Source organism: Oryzias latipes, chromosome 6, assembly GCF_053564925.1.
Source record: "Oryzias latipes strain Hd-rR chromosome 6, Olatipes_Hd-rR_3.1".
Classification (NCBI taxonomy): Eukaryota; Metazoa; Chordata; class Actinopteri; order Beloniformes; family Adrianichthyidae; genus Oryzias; species Oryzias latipes.
Genome location: NC_136242.1, coordinates 28,534,364 through 28,550,872, shown reverse-complemented (window position 1 = coordinate 28,550,872; position 16,509 = coordinate 28,534,364). Strand labels below are relative to the sequence as shown.

Below are 16,509 nucleotides of genomic sequence, written 5' to 3'. Positions count from 1 at the left end.
CAAGGCAAACTAACAAAAACCTACAGAAAACGTAGGAATTTTAATCTATAAATAAAAAAGAGATTTTACAATTTAATACAAATTTGAATAAAAAAGGCTTTTGAATTTGCAAAAGATAAATAAATATATAAAAAAATTAAAAATGGAAAAATTCATTTGGAATAGGTAAGGGGAAAAAAGAGATCCATAACTTATTTAATCTCAAAGGACATATACAAGGTTTGACAGGTGATCTCTGGAAAAGATGTTGCGAACAAGACTGCATCAATGGTTGCCCAGCAACAAACAGGGCACCACAGGTAACAGCAAGTAACCTTGTCAATTAACTTGTCGTGGGCGGAGGGATTCTGATTTGGCTGCTGGTCACAATTCACTGCAGGTAAATATGGAGACAGAGCGTTTTTCTGAGTCTTGATAAAGAAGCAACACGGAGAAGCAGAAGTCAGGGGAAGTAAAAAAAAGTTGCAGTGAAGAAAAAGTTGGATAGGATGAGACGGATGAGGAACACCTTGGAGGAGCAGCACGGTTAAAGAAGACAAAGCGTTATTGCTGCTTGGTTACACGGCAGCATGCGGGGGGGGGCTCGGTCTTTTTCCTCCATCTCTCCAACACAAATACACACCAGGGGCCAGGGGAGCGCCTCTGTGGGCACCAAGGTCTTTCCTCTCCGTAAATTAAAACCATTAATAACCAACTGGGAGAAGAGAGGCGGCAGCAGATGGATGGAAGGCAGAGGAACAGAGATGTAAAATGTGTGGCGTGTGTGAGCGCTCCAAACAATGCTTTCATTTTCAGGGACGACCTCGTATCCAGAGCAAGATGGAGTTGAGGGAACTGGGTGTGCAGCGTGTGGCCTGCTGACAGTTCATCAGTTTGAAAAAGTCCACAAAAGTGAAATGAGGACAATGCAAGTGGAAGAAAAACAGAAAGAAAGCGTTTTTTTTTTTTGTGGCATTGCTTGAAGGCCAAACTTTACACAACCTCATTTTTGGTTGTTTTAGGTACTTACTTTGTTTTTTTAGTCACTTAGCATCCAACATCAATAGCGTCCAGATGCCATGGGCTAAACGAAAATAAGAAACAAATTTGGTGCACAAATACAACTCATACAATTTATCTTTTTATGCAGACACTAATTATCCAGAAGAAAAGGAGCCAAAAGTAATGGTTTGAACGTGAAGATTGTCATTCATTTCATTTATTTTTTAACAGATAATGAGACATTTGGAATAATTCAGTAAAGAAATTACAACTTCTGCTCTAAATGCAAAGAACAGCTAAATAAAAAGTACAGTACTGTTAATGTCATTTCATAAACACATTCACTTCTTTTCTGGACCAATCTTTTTGAATTTTTGGAAAAGCGTCGGCAGCCAATTTGCCATGCATCAAAACAGAGGCGGGAGGGAGCAAATTCACAGCATGAATTGTGTGCAAACAAAAGAGGCACCAAACGGTGGAACGATGGATCTGAGTTTGGTGTTCAGGTGTAGAAACAACTATTTTCTCTGAAATGAGGGAAACATTTCGGTTTCCCAGGAATGCTCACAGTTTCTTTGTCCTTCAAAAACACACCTCACTTCCTGAAACAGCATCCTCTCAAAATCTCTCTCGTTCTGACTTTTCTCTGTAAACCCAAGAGATGCCGTGTACAGGTAAGGCATTAAGGAAAGCTACACGTCCTTGCACAGTTAAAGAAGGCATAGAAAGTCTGTGCATAATACAACTAATGAAACCAATGCAATAAAGGCCTATAGGTGATGGAAAGTGCTTTGGATTCTTGTAGTAAAAGCTTCATCAAGGTTACTGATATTGCCTAGCAACCCACCACATCTCTGCCCCCCCCCCCCACCTCTGTTGTTCACATGCTCATTTATGTTCATTGAAATCTGCCAGATAGTTCACCGCTTTTGTAAGCAGCAGCAGCAGCCTTGAGTCAGCTCACTGAGTTTTTCATCAACACACACACACACACACACGTCCTCGCTCACGTACACACCTCTGAATGTGTTTGAGGCGCACAAAGAGATGTTACAGAGTGTCAAACCAATATCTGTCTCTGCATTGCTGCCTGCCGCTCCATTCTCACCTCAAGGACAGAGAAAGGGAGGCAGGAGGAGGAAAGAAAAGAGTATGAATGATGGAGAGGGCAACCGATGGGAGGAAAGAGATGAAGAGACAAGGTTTTAATATGAAAACAGGCTTTCAATAATTGTTAAGGAATAATCAGGTACTAATGATTCAGATGAAGGAATACAAATAAATAGTGTAATTCAGAAGAGATTCCCTATAGAAGGTCACCAAAGCCATCAGTAGATAATTAAAAACCCCTAAAAACAGACCCAAACTTCACTGATGAAATCTCTGTTGGTCCACAGGTGATTAAAAAACACAAACGCTTTAGCTGGCAGAGGACTGGACTGGATGATCTCAGAATACCTACTTCCCTTCAAAGAGTCGTACGTTTTGTGTTTCTCTGGAAGAAATGACAAAAAAAAAAAAAAGACAAACAGTTGACAAAACTCAATGACAACTTAGTGCTAAGTCAGAGAGAATTGAACAAATAGATGCATAAATGGATAGATGAATAGATAGGATTTATTTCTGACTTGTTGTTCAATCAATAAAAAACACACACACACACACACACACACACACACAAACAAAGACTATAATAAAATATACAGTGCCAGGAGTAAAAAGCATCAACATTGTTGGGTCAAACTTGAGGAAATTGATGTTTCAAGTGATTTTATTCTAAAAGTAAATAAAAACAGAAAAAAACAGAAAAGAAAAAAAATCAAAAGTAAAAATGCATTAAAGTACATCCTGTTAAATTTGAGAGAAAGTGATTTTAAATAATTAAAAAATTAAAGAGAGGAAAAGGAAAGTTTAAGTCTGTAATGGGCGCGGTGTCAATCAATGTCCCAGCTGTGCGCACCGGAGCTGTTTTTGGATGAGGTGCATGCGTAGCGCCAGATCAGGCAGAGCTTGAGAGCGATCAGAAAACGTGTGAATCCATCTCAACAATCTAGTCCGAAAATCTAGTTAAAGGCATCAAAACCACGGGGCAGACGGTAAGATTCGATCATAATGTGGGGCATAGTTATAGGGATCCGCTGTGCGTTAAGCGCCGGCTGCGCACTTCCGCGTCAGCTGCCACGTCAGCGCAAATGTCTGTTTAGTCTATGATTGAATATCATTTATACAAGCACTGCTATTTATGAACTATATGTATTGCTGTATTTTCAGTGAATTCCCGTAATTATGAAGTTAACTTTTTAACAAATTAATTGTGCAAATTGAATTAATTATGGAATCGAGAATTTAACTGTTGATTATAATGTCTTGTTTAGGTTTTTCACCATACATACATAACCAGTACCTCGCCGTTACTGTTGAAACCTCTCAAGAAATCGAATAAAACAGAACAAACGGAAAAGTGTGTCTGGATCGTGTGTGAAGTCCTGCACTTAAAACTCAGTGGATGGATAATAATTTGACAAACACCAATACTAAAAAGGTAAAAAGAGACGTTTAAAATAATAATAAAAAACATTTTAATTATTAGAAGTGTATAAGACCACTGTCAATTCATCCTGTAAAGAATAAGTTCAGTTTCATCTTACAGATTTGTGATGTTCCTTATGGGATCAATTGCCCCATTCCTTCAAGGCAAATCACTTGTTCTCCCCCAACCCTCATTTTCAGCCAGTTCCACTTCTGGACTACAGACGTTTTTGCCCTTTGCTCTGCTTCCTCGCCACCTCCTGGACATACACTTTACCAGGCTGACTCAGACCTATACATACCTTTCAGTGTCACCTACCAGCAGCTGTCAGCTTTACCTGTGCCGACAACTCGCCAATGTCCATGAGCCGTTGGCTGTGACTGCGGGCCGCCATTCAGCCCCAATGAGCTTTTATTTAAACTTTATCCTTCAGTCCTGGAGCAGGACCAGACTGTGGTCCGTCCAGAAGAAACCAATTACTCTAATCTGAGTGTCTTTGTCATAAAACAAAAAAAGACTCTCTCTTTCAAAGTTTAGCAAGAGTTAGGAAGAACCCAAGCTGTAAAAATAGTCTTGAAATCGTTTTACATTGTGTATATCTACATGAAAAGAGGACTTTGCAGAATGTTGTCTGTCACTTCTCTGGGATTCAGACGGATTCTCAAAGCGGAGCTCGCTGAGCCTCTGCACAACCTGCAAGTGTGGCTTTGTCTTCATTTCACCGGCTGTTATCTACTTTGAACTTGCAATTAATTTCATTTCCATTGCACTTCATTTGCTGGGATAGTTGTTAATTTGTAATAACAGATGACACTTGGAGTCACAGCGATCCAATTTGAGCAACACTATAATTAAAACAAAGGCAATTTCTTTTCCAAACACCATACAGAGTCGGTGAGTTATGCTTCATTTGCCTGTTAGTTCTGTTTGTCATCACCAGTTTTACAAGAGAGAACAGAGGAACAACGACAGGATGAAGTGATGGAACAAGAACAAGCTAAACAGATTAGAGTGGAAGGACAATTAAAGCTGCATGGGACAGCTATTGGCATTCTGTCTGCATTGTTTAGCCGTGACAGGACGAGTTGTTGTGTGTGTAATTATGTTATTAGCGTTTTTAATGCACATCCGCACGCAGTCTTTTAATTCTGGGGAGGTTTCCCGTCCCAGTGATGGGTCGCTGATTGCTGCACTCAGCCATTTCATTAGACTTAATTAAATTAACGTAATTTTGGTTCTGCCGTCAGCCACACACTTGGTGGAAGGGGCATCACGAGGGAAGGCGGGTATTGGTGAGGATCTGCTCATGAGTGAGGTTGTGTCCTCTATTTAGAGAGTGTTTGCCTTTTTTTCCCTTTATTTGTTTGTTTCTAATAAGAGGATATCATTTCTAAGTAACCGGTGAAAATGTTGTGAGAAATTTGAAAGCATATTGCTGATATGATTGGGCTGACAGGTTTGGCAGATATTATTTCCTCCTCTTGCCATCCATCACCATGACTTGATGCTGCACCAGAGCGAATGCCTGCAGACATCCACGTTGGTGTCTTTGTTTTAATTTGAGTAGAACCCCAGTTGGAAGCTCTGCAGAGTTTCCCGTCGCTTCTCTCTTTCTTCTGGAAACTTTCCATCTCTTCTCGTGACTCACTTCAAGCTTTCCATCCATGTTTCCTTCTCGTTTCCAGCTTTCTCTACATCTCCTTCCTGTCAGTCTTTTCTACTTTGGCTTCCTAGTCTGTTCATGAGAGCATGGGGGGAAGGACAATAGAAATAAAGTTACAGTAAACTATGTGCAGATCTCCTTGAGAGGACTCAGAAATGAAGGGCAATTTTTGCGTTCCTCCTTCAAAGTTTTCAATCATTAGCATTAAGGATTTTTTGTAGTTGAGAAAAATGGTGCCACAAATCATTAGTTATGTTTCTTGTAGCAGTTTGTGATGCAGTCAGAAAATATGAATAAAAAAATGTCAGATAAATTAGAAACTCTCCCCATTAGAAAATTAGCAGGGTGATGAAAGCAGTTCAGCTATTTCATCCTGTGGAAAACATGCTGCAAGGACTTAAATCTGGACTTTTGATCAATGGAAAAAACTGATGAGGCCCTGAATAATGGCACCATCGTGGTGAGAGAAGTAATTCAACCGTCATGCTTAGAGTTCAACCTAGTATCATGATCTGTGCTCATTAGTTGTGATGCACAACCACAAAAAATAAGTTGTCTTGTTTCTTTGTGGTTAATACATGAAAACTGATTACCTAATAATTAAAATGATGTTGATACTAAAGAATATAAATACTTTTAAGTAACTTTTAAATGCCATGCAACAGACTGACCACCTGTCCAGGGTGTACCCTGCCTTCGCCCACCAGTGGCCGGATTAGGCTCCAGCAGCTCCATGAGGATGGTTGGATGGATGGATGGATGGATGGATGAATCGATGGATGAATGGATGGAACAACTGATAAATGTCAACCTTGTTAAAGAGTTTAAATGCCGAAAAGGAAGCAGGACAAAATGCTCATCAATAGTAACTGGCAAAATAATTTAAAGAAAACAAACCAACCAGTTTGTTACTCATTAATATCAAAACTGTTTTGCTAAATAACTTTGTTAAATTTCTACAGAAATAGAATTTAAAATTAAAAAAGTTGTTTTTACCGCATTGCAGTTCTTTGCTTAAGTCAGTATCTTAAAATAAACTGACTTTATGCCACATCTTACCTGTTTCAAACTGAGCTCAGCTAAATTGAGTTTGATTGTCTTGATTATCTTAAGAAAAGGTGAAATTCCTTTTAAAAAAAAACTAGAAAATGTCAAAAATGTTTGACCGACAGTTGAAAAATATTGAATTGCATGCTAAAATTTGCTGAAATAGCCCAAAAATGTATATTAACACTGTAGGTTTTGGTCGTGAGCAAATCAAATAACTAAATTAGGATCCCTGGGACAAATAAAAAGAGACAGAAAAAATGGCAAATCAACTTTTTAATACCGGTGCTGTCACCAGCAACAGCAAATAACAGATGCTCTTTAAACTGGTGAAGGCAAATTTGTGCCAAAAACTGATGCAGAGCTGCTTTTCCGAATCAGAATCAGTTGGAGCTAAAGCTCCAGTGTTAAATCTATGTAAGACCAAAACATAAAAGACTATTTTTTTTGTTAGTCAGGGGAAAGAAAAAAAAATCTGCAAATGTTCTCAGGATATTTTTTAATATATAATGGCAAAGAGCAGCCCTATTGATCAGGCAGAAATTCTGTCAACAGCATAACCTTTAAACGAAACAATTTTTGATCAAATACCAACAACATTTAAATGTCCTTTTTTTAGTTCTAGGGGCCAAATCCTAGAGAGCCGGTGCTTAAGGTCTTTGAGGGATTATGAGAAAGTCTGGTTTTCTGGAAGTTCCAACATGATGGTTATCTCTGAGTTTGAACTTCAATACGGAACTGCTTTGGCACCATAAATATGTCTAATCTTTATAAACACAAACAATATATTTGTTTTCGTTTTTTATTACATGAAACCGATCCCTGTAGACAGGAATAAATGTCAAATATCCACTTCACAGCTGAGCACGCAGTGCATCAGTCCCTGCTTGGAGACAAATCCCACATTCATCACACAGACTCACACTTATGACCCAGGATGTGCAGATGAAACCAAGACGGAAGGTAATTAAACAGGGATCAGGCTGCTCTTTATCAAGGGCTCTTCAACGCTGGGCTAAATTAACCTCTGCCCACACACAGAGGAGCCGAGGAGTCCAAGTACAACATAAACATGTGGCTGTACAGACAGACGCGCACAGATGTAAAAGCAGGTTTGTGCAACCACAGTGAAATGTTTAAAAAAAATTCACATTATGTGTTAATTAGCTGTCTCCTAGTGAAATGGTACATTATAAATTAGCGACATGCAGCATGAACAGGTTAAATGTGGAGTTCTGTCACTCCTTTAACCCTTGTGCTATCTTAGGCACTTTAACATTGGGAGTTGGGTCATCTAGACCCACTAGACAGTGCGCTGAACCTTTTTTCTTCAATGAATTGTGATATTCACTGGTGTCCATGGATTACATGAATCTTTCCACCTTTATCCACCTTTGTCATGGTAGGGAGAACCCGTCAATGTAATGTAATGTAAGGGTGGGGTCATCTAAGATAGCACAAGGGATAAACTAGCATACAGAATGGAATGTCGACAGGAGTTCCTGCAAAGGCGTTTTCCAACTGAGCAGTTTTCAGATGAAACCAGGTAGGTAGGGCTCTTATTGGAAGAATGAAAAATGTTTCCCTTAGTGATTTTGTAGAAGACCAGCTGCAGATAATAGACAGACCAGAGCACACGTGTGAGTCTTAAGACTCCTCCTGACATTATCCTCCTTTGATTAAAGTGAAGAAGGTTGGACCAGAGCAATTTCATGTTTGAACATCTCGCTTTGCCTTCATTGTGAAAGCTTCCAAAACAATTCAATCAATCCAGACAGTTTGGATTGATTGAACCAAGATTGACTAAGCTCTGTTGCACGGTGGAGGAGTGATTATCCTCACAGTGAGAAGGCCCCGGTTTGGATTTTGTGTGAAGTTTGCGTGTTCTCCTAGTGCATGAGTGGGTTTTCTCCAAGCACTCCAGTTTCCTCCCACAGTCCAAAGACATGCTTCATAGGTGAATTAATTATTCTAAATTGTCCCTGAGTATGTATCTGGCAGCCCTGTGACCCTGAAAGGAATTGGATGGGTTTGACGGATGGATGGATGGATGGATGGATGGATGGATGGATGGATGGATGGATGGATGGATGGATGGATGGATGACTAAACTCTGTTCTGGTGGAAAATGAATCCATGAAAAATAAGAAGTGCAATGAAGAAGACAATATAGAATAAAAAATATATCATTTCATTTCATTTCTTTTCATTTCAAGCTACAAACAGCAAATAAAAATAAATAAAACACTTCGTATATTTTTGTTGCTGATGATGCATCAAGTTGTTCATGAATTTTGTCTAAGTTGTTTGGTTTGAAGTTGCAACTTCCAGTAGATCTAAAAATTGGTGCTTCTGTCTGGCATAGACAATTGTTAAAAAAATATATTTTTTTGGTTAAACGCTGGGAACGCTTCTCCATTTCAAAATGTTATCACAGCCTCACAATCTTCTGTTAAAACGCTAACATTTGATAGATAGGACTGAGTTTGCACAGCTGTGTTAGTGAGAGGCTTTGTTGTTGCTGTGGTTGGTCCTTTTTAATGCAGGTGTGTGCCTGAAACAGTCTCACACACACACACACAACACACACACTTGCTGGACCACCTGTAGAGGTAAGAAAAACATGAAACACAGAGGTGGAAGTTAAAGTCAGGACATTGTGAAGACAAAGCTGAGACTGAAGGATGAAGAGCAGACAACAATATTAGATTACAAATAGTTCAATTATTCCTTCTTGCGTCGATGCAAAGGTCTAAAAGGCATGTTCTGATATAGACATCAGTTCATCAAACATCTTAAAACATTTTATTAATTTTATTATCAATAATTGTAATAAAAAAACAGGAATTATTATGACAGTTGAAATTTGCAGGGGGGGAAAATGATTTTTAGAAACCATTATTTTGAAAATCTGCACCTTAAAATCACAAGTTTTCAGATTTACTGCAAAGTTCTGAGATTTTTCAAAGCTCAAGCAACATATTGATGAAACGACCAAAAAAAATTAGAACTTCAACCTTTTGAAGGAAGAGAAACATCCAAACAAAAACTTGGCAGAGACATAAAAATGATCAACATCTGTCAAATGAAAAACGTAGATTGTTTTCAGTTTTTAGTTAATCCGTGGCAAATTTAAGATTGAAGACACTAATAGAAAACATACCCATTAAGATTGAAAAAGCTCTTGTTTTGTTCATTTTTATTATTACAGTTGATTAAAAAAATAGTTTTATTTCTACAGTACAGATTTTGTGCTTTAAACTAAATTCTTTAGTTGATGGTCTGCTTTGCAGCTTTTGTCATCCAGATTTAAACTGTTGAATTCTGGGTAATGACAGCAGCCTTCCAGATTGGCCAATCTTTTTTTTTTTAACTTGTCCTGTCCAACGGCTGAGCAGACAGATGAGAGTTGGAGGTCTCTTGTGTTGGACATATTTTACTTTAACAACAGGGGTTATTCATCTTCAGACACACCAGAGGTATGTCTGAATAAACCCCTTTTGCAATCGAGGCCAAACTTTATTCATTTTAATCAAAATCTTTTGTGTTGGACCGGACAGAAAAGGAAAGGAGGGAAGAATAGAGGGGGGGTTAGAGAGGGGGGTATAGGAGGGTGATTATAGAAGGGGGGGAGGGGTAAAACCATGAAGCAGCATAAAGCAAAACGTTTCTGGCTGTTAATCAGTACGACCGGGTTCAGATGTAATACACGTCTATAAGGACGGGGCTTGTCCACACACACACTCTATGTTATAAACATATCTGTTGGCTCCAAAAATGTCCACGTCATATTGCCCAATCTTCAAACAACAGGGTTGGTGTTTACTCAACTATTTTATTTATTTATTTATCTATTTTTTAAGAGTTGGTTGATCAGTTTGATGGGTTCAGTCGTGATTCAATGAACATCATGGTACCAGGTTCATGTTTCCCTGTTGCACAGTTCTGGTTCTGTCTTATCATCCATCCGCCTCTGTTTCCTCAGCATTGAAGTTCTATATAAATTCGGTTTTGGTTTCGTTGCTTATGTGTTCTGGTTGTTTTTTGTTTTGTGATGGTTTGAGTTAACTTCCTGTTTTATTTTGTAGGATTTCCTTTTTTGTGTTGGTTTCGAGTTTTGCCTTTTCCCCTTCTGTCCCGATTGTGTTCACCTGTGTCTCGTCTTGTCTGTGTGTATTTAAGTCTTGTCTCTTTCTTCCTCCTGTACTGCCCCAAAGTTTGTAATTATGCTGTTTCTAGAGTTTCGAGTTTGCCTGCCTACAGCAGTGGTTTTTGGATTGTAGTTTTGTTTAGTTTTGGAGTATTAAAGCTCCTGATCCCCTGGAACCTTCTGCCTCCTTCTCCTCTCTGTGCCTTGGTGCTTCCCTCAATCTCCTGTCGTAACAGTAAAAAATAATGGTGTTCCCCTAAATTCTGGGCCCAACAGGTGCTGGAAGAAAAACCAATGTTCTTCTTTAAAATCAGCTTTAAAGTGCACGCAAAATTGACATTGTAAAACAGTAACTTAAAAAGACAAACTGAGATCTTGTGTAGTAGTATGAAAATGTCAACTGTGTGATCACAAAGGAATGGCCAACACAAAAAAGAAAACAGAAACTCTTCTGTAAAAGTTTAGTCTTACCGTTTGTGCTTTTGTGTCATGTAAGCCTTTTTCTCTTGGTTTGGCCGCACAAACATTTTACTACCAAATATAACTATTAATAGGCTTCATGGAGACTTTTGAAAGCAATCAGAATGTTTTATAATTACAAAAAAGGGATTTCCGGAATGTGTGGTTTTAGATCTATTGTTTCAAAGACAAGCTACTCTGTAGATAAATTGAAGTAATCCAATGAAATATTTAGCAACGTTATTGTCAGATTTTACTGTGACTGTCATATAAAAAAAATCATATATTTTGAATGAAAAATATTTGTATAAAACATTTAATCTAACTGAATGTCATTATTCCGACTGACACATGACTTTACACAAAGAAAAAGTGAAGGTGAAAAAAAGCTCTCCAATAAGTGTGACAGAATTAAAGTCGCTTTCAGACTTTTAAACAATAATAGTTCAATAAAACTATTGTTTAATATATGTCTTAATTTGAAAAGTTGTAGAGTTTTGTTAATGTGTTAACCTCACAGGTTCAGTGGAGTCAAAAACACTTGTGCTTCATGAAGTACATGTCTGTCTGCCAATCACTGATGGGTAACAGCAGTTCTTGAAAGGTTCTCAATAGAAGTTCAAGTGACGTGGCAACCAATCTGTTGAACATAAAACACTTGTGTCTGCTGGAAAGATGCCTTTAAGGGCTTCTGTCATGAAAAGTCAACTTGTTTTTCATTATCTTTTAAGTGTATTATTAATTCCTCACAATAAAGAAACAACCCCAAAGCGGTATTTTGACCCATACACACATTTGTGAACATTCCTCAAAAAACCTGTGCCGTCAATGTTGCCAGATCCACCCGCAGGCTAACACGCAAACCCACTTTCTCCACAGAGCTAGCAGTCATCGGCAAAAACGTTTTCCTTTTATATGTACAATAATGCACATCCATCTTTGCAAGAGTTTGGATGTTGTTTGTTTTCGTGGGCTAAACGCAGACACGCTGCTTGGTCCGACTCTAGGTTGACATCATGAAAAGAGCGGCACCCACACGGAGTGAAAGGCGGAGCCTCAGTGATCCGGTCGTCTTTCTTCCAAGTAGGAAAATGAACTGCGAAAATAACTCATGTTTCCTGTGTGTTCTTTATGTGCGCCAAAGGTAATACAGTACAGACCAAAAGTTTGGACACACTTTCTCATTCAAATGAATGTCCAAACCTTTGCTCTGTGCTGTATATTATTTTTTATATGGAGATAGCTTACTCCTGCATGATAAAGCATGATAAAGGCCCTTTAACCCTTGTGCTATCCTAGGCACTTTACCATTGGGAGTTGGGTCATCTAGACCCAGTAGACAGTGCGCTGAATCATTTTTCTTCAATGATTTGTGAACCTCACTGGTGTCCATGGATTACATGAAATCTTTCCACCTTTATCCACCTTTGTCATGGTAGGGAGAACACGTCAATGCAAGGGTGGGGTCATCTAAGATAGCACAAGGGTCACGGGTGAAAGACGCACAGAAGAACATGTGTGATTGAAAGAGTGAATCTACATTTACAGGGAAAGTAAGTTTCAGAAAGAAGAGCCCATGCAAATGTTCATTGTTTGTCGTTTTTTTTACTCATTTAACTGTGCAGTGGTGAAAAAGATGTATACATTCCATGAGGCCAAAGCGCTTTACAGTCACTGTTCCATTCACACACACACACACACCCTGATGCAAAGCACTAACTTTCCAGCACTAGAAGCAATGTGTAGTTTAGTGTTTTGCTCAAGGAGACCTTGGACCTCTTTCCTCCTCCTCCTTGGTCTCGCTCTCTCATCACCCTGAGACGAGTTCAAGTTTCACCACCCAGTCCAACAGTCACAGAACTTTTCTGTTCTGTTCACCAGACACCCACTGGACGATAAAATTATCAATACTCCATTCTGCTTTCCAGGATTCTTCCGGGTTGCTAGCATCTCGGTCTGCTACGCTTTGCTCAGCTATCATGACAAACTCTCTGAATATTATAACTATTGGTATGGCTTGATATGCTTTAACCCCTTAACGCCTGAATTCATTTGCAGCTATGAAACAAAAAAAATGTACTTTTACTTTTTCTTTCAAATCGTTGCTAAATGAAGGTAATGCATACTTGATGCACATTTGCATCATTAGGCATCAAGGGGGTAAATTTGAAACTTAATTCAACATTTTATTGCCAACAATAATTCTGTTTTTAAACAAACTGAACCTTTTTGGAAGTTTTATTTTATTTTCTTAAAACGTTTTGTCCCCCCAAGGCCTTCAGTATAGACATGATTAGATTTATGTCAAATGTCTATAAACAAAAAGCTTATTTCGACACACCTTATGATGTTTGTTAATTTATTTATTTTTGTATGGTTTGCATTTAAAACCAAAGGCTCAAGCCAACTCATACATTTTTGCCTCAACAAATATGGCTAAGGACACCACTGATTAAAGGTGAAGCTTACAAGTGTTCACATTGATCTTAGATGAATTTTAATATAACCAATCTAAGTCCAGCCTAAGTCATTTAATCTGGCATCACAATTACACTGCCCCAAATCGCTTTAAATCCTGACAGTTTTTTCCTTTTTGTAGCTTCTTTCCTTTTTACCAAATTTAGATTTTTTTAGAAATCATAATCTGAAAGTTCCTTTTGTGAAAACACATTTTTAATTCCTAAAAGTTGAATTATCTAATCAGCCCTGATGTGAAATGCGGTAAATGAATATTTCCTAAAAAAAAAAAAGGGTGAAAAAACAGCCACGTGAAAATACAAGCCAAATTTGGAGCTTGTATCACAAAGCGGACCTATTTTCCCTGAAGTTAGACCTTATAAAGGGTTTAGCAGAGGAAACTTGCTGTTCACTTTTCTCATTTTGCTAAATAAACCACTTCTCTTTACTTAAACACCGCTAGCCTTAGCTTAAAACCTGGCATGGCCACCACTCCTTCCGCCTCTCCTCCTCTCTCCTGCCCCATGTGCCATATGTTTAGTGAGGATCCTGCCTCCTTTAGTGAAGATAGCGGTAGTTGTGTTAAGTGTAGTCTTGTGTTAGACTTGGAGGCCAGGCTGGAGCAGTTAGAAGCGCGGCTCCGCACAGTGGAAGCTAAGCCGGCTAGCCAGGTCGTTACTCGTAGCGCGGGCCGCGCTACCAGGGATAACTTAGCTAGCACCCCAGCGCCCTCCCAACAGCCGGGAGACAGTCAGGGGTTTGTACCGGTTGGGAGGAAACATAGTGCTAAACGCAAAAACTTAGAGCACCCGAGACTCCACGTTAGTAATAGGTTCTCCCCCCTCAGCGACACACCCGCTGAACACTCAACTCTGGTTATAGGCTCTTCTGAAGTTAGAAACGTGGAGCTCCCAGCGGCTACTGTCAGGTGTTATCCGGGGGCCAGAGTTGGTGACATCGAGGGGAACCTTAGGATGTTAGCTCAGAGTAAGTCCAGGTTCCGTCGAGTCGTGATTCACGCAGGCGGTAATGATGCCCGACGGAGACAGTCAGAGGTGGTTAAGTTAAACGTAACTTCGGTGTGTAAACTGGCTAAGACGATGTCCGACACTGTAATTTTCTCTGGTCCCCTGCCGAACTTAGTCAATGATGAAATGTACAGCCGCTTTTCATCATTTAACCGCTGGCTTTCTAGATGGTGCCCAGAAAACGGCGTTGGTTTTGTGGATAACTGGAGCGCGTTTTGGGGGAAGCCCGGTCTCATGCGGAGAGACGGCGTCCATCCCACCCGGGACGGTGCCGCTCTTCTTTCTAGAAACATTTCTGCTAGCCTTAGTCTGTTAACCTGACAATCCAGAGACGAGACCCGGGCGCAGAGCAGCAGTGTAAAACGCTCCTCTGAGCCTCCCTTAGGGTTAGTGCCGGTGCAAAACCCATGCAGGGAAAGTCAAGCAGGTTCAAGCTTTAGCTTATGTGCTGAAAGACAAATGAAAGGAGCGCGTCTTAGAAACCTTAAAGTGACAGACAGCAGTACTCACAAGCAGAATTATGATGTAATTAAATGCGGTTTATTAAACATTCGATCCATTTCCTCCAAGTCCCTCTTAGTCAATGAGTTAATCATTGATAACAATCTTAGTCTTTTAGCCTTAACAGAAACTTGGCTCCATCAGGATGACTATGTTAGATTGAATGAAGCAACCCCCCCCACTTATGCTAACTATCAGAAATCCAGGATTTCAGGGAAAGGAGGTGGTTTGGCAGTAATATCACAGTCTAGCTTACTTCTCAGCCCTAAAGTTAAAAATGCTTATAATTCATTTGAAAGCATCATATTGTCTTTAAGTCACCCAAACAGGAAAACTCGAAAACCTGTTTTACTCATAATTATTTATCGCCCCCCCGGCCCATATTCAGAATTTTTAACTGAGTTTTCCGACTTCCTATCGACTATTGTCTTAGATTCTGATCAAACTATAATATTAGGGGATTTTAATATTCATGTTGATGACCCCAGTGACTGCCTAGGAAAGGCTTTTGCAGCTTTATTAGATGATGTTGGTTTCACCCAAAGTGTGAATGAACCCACTCACTGTCATAAGCACACCCTGGATCTTGTTCTAACCCATGGTATAGAGATCAGCCAGCTGAGTGTCCTTCCTCTTAACCCCATCATTTCTGATCACTTTATGATTACCTTCCAGTTTACACTGGAACATCCTTCTGCCCCAGTGAATAAGAAACAACTTAGAAGAACCTTAACTGACCGTTCTGTGTCTGAGTTTAAACACACAGTTCAGCCAGTACTTAGTGATATTCTGAGAAAATACTCTGAGACCAGCTCCCATAGTATCAGTCCTAGTATAAATGACCACTTTGTTAATGATGCCTTACAAGCCCTCAGGAGTACACTCCATGTTGTTGCCCCCTTGAAACCTAAGTTCGTCAGACAAATACGAGTAGCACCGTGGTTTAACGCTGAAACTCGTTCTCTTAAACGAGAAACCCGTAAGTTGGAAAGAGAATGGCGCCGCTCCGGTTCAGAGCAGTCTCTGGATATCTGGAAACATAGCCTATTAAATTATAAAAAAGCTCTGCGTAGAGCTAGAAGCCAGTACTATTCAACCTTAATATCAGAGAATGGAAACAATCCAAGATTTCTTTTTAGCACTATAGCTAAATTAACTCGCAGTCAGAGCTCAGTAGAACCACATGTTCCTGTTTCTCTCAGCTCTGATGATTTTCTTACATTTTTCGATAGTAAAATCTCAAATATTAGACATAAGTTAAATCAAGTTATTCCTACTATCAGCCCAGAACAGGCTGAAGCGGTAGAAATGGAGGCATCCATAGAAACCTCTGTAACATTAGACTGCTTCACTGCTGTGGATCAAGCGGAAATAACATCAATTATTACGTCCTCCAAATCCTCAACGTGTCTGTTAGACCCAATTCCCACTAGACTTTTTAAAGAAACTTTTCCCCTAATTAATGATCCCATATTAACAATGATAAATGCCTCTCTGGAAACGGGTTACGTGCCACAGTCTTTTAAATATGCAGTTGTTAAACCTCTTCTGAAAAAGCCCAGTTTGGATCCTAGCATCTTGGCCAACTATAGACCGATATCAAACCTGCCCTTTATTTCTAAAATCCTAGAAAGAGTTGTAGTTAAGCAGCTTTACTGCCACCTACAGGACAACAGCCACTTTGAAGACTTTC

The 16,509-nt window shown here is 39.4% G+C and overlaps 1 long non-coding RNA gene across 1 annotated transcript in view; it reads left to right on the top strand.

Annotated features, from left to right (window-relative positions):
- The first annotated feature begins 2,957 nt into the window (after positions 1 to 2,957).
- Positions 2,958 to 16,509, top strand: part of LOC144992481 (uncharacterized) — a 70,760-nt gene continuing 57,208 nt past the window's right edge. Inside the window, exon 1 of the long non-coding RNA XR_013656458.1 lies at positions 2,958 to 3,077. This is a non-coding gene — a long non-coding RNA (uncharacterized LOC144992481). The remainder of the gene's footprint in view (positions 3,078 to 16,509) is intronic.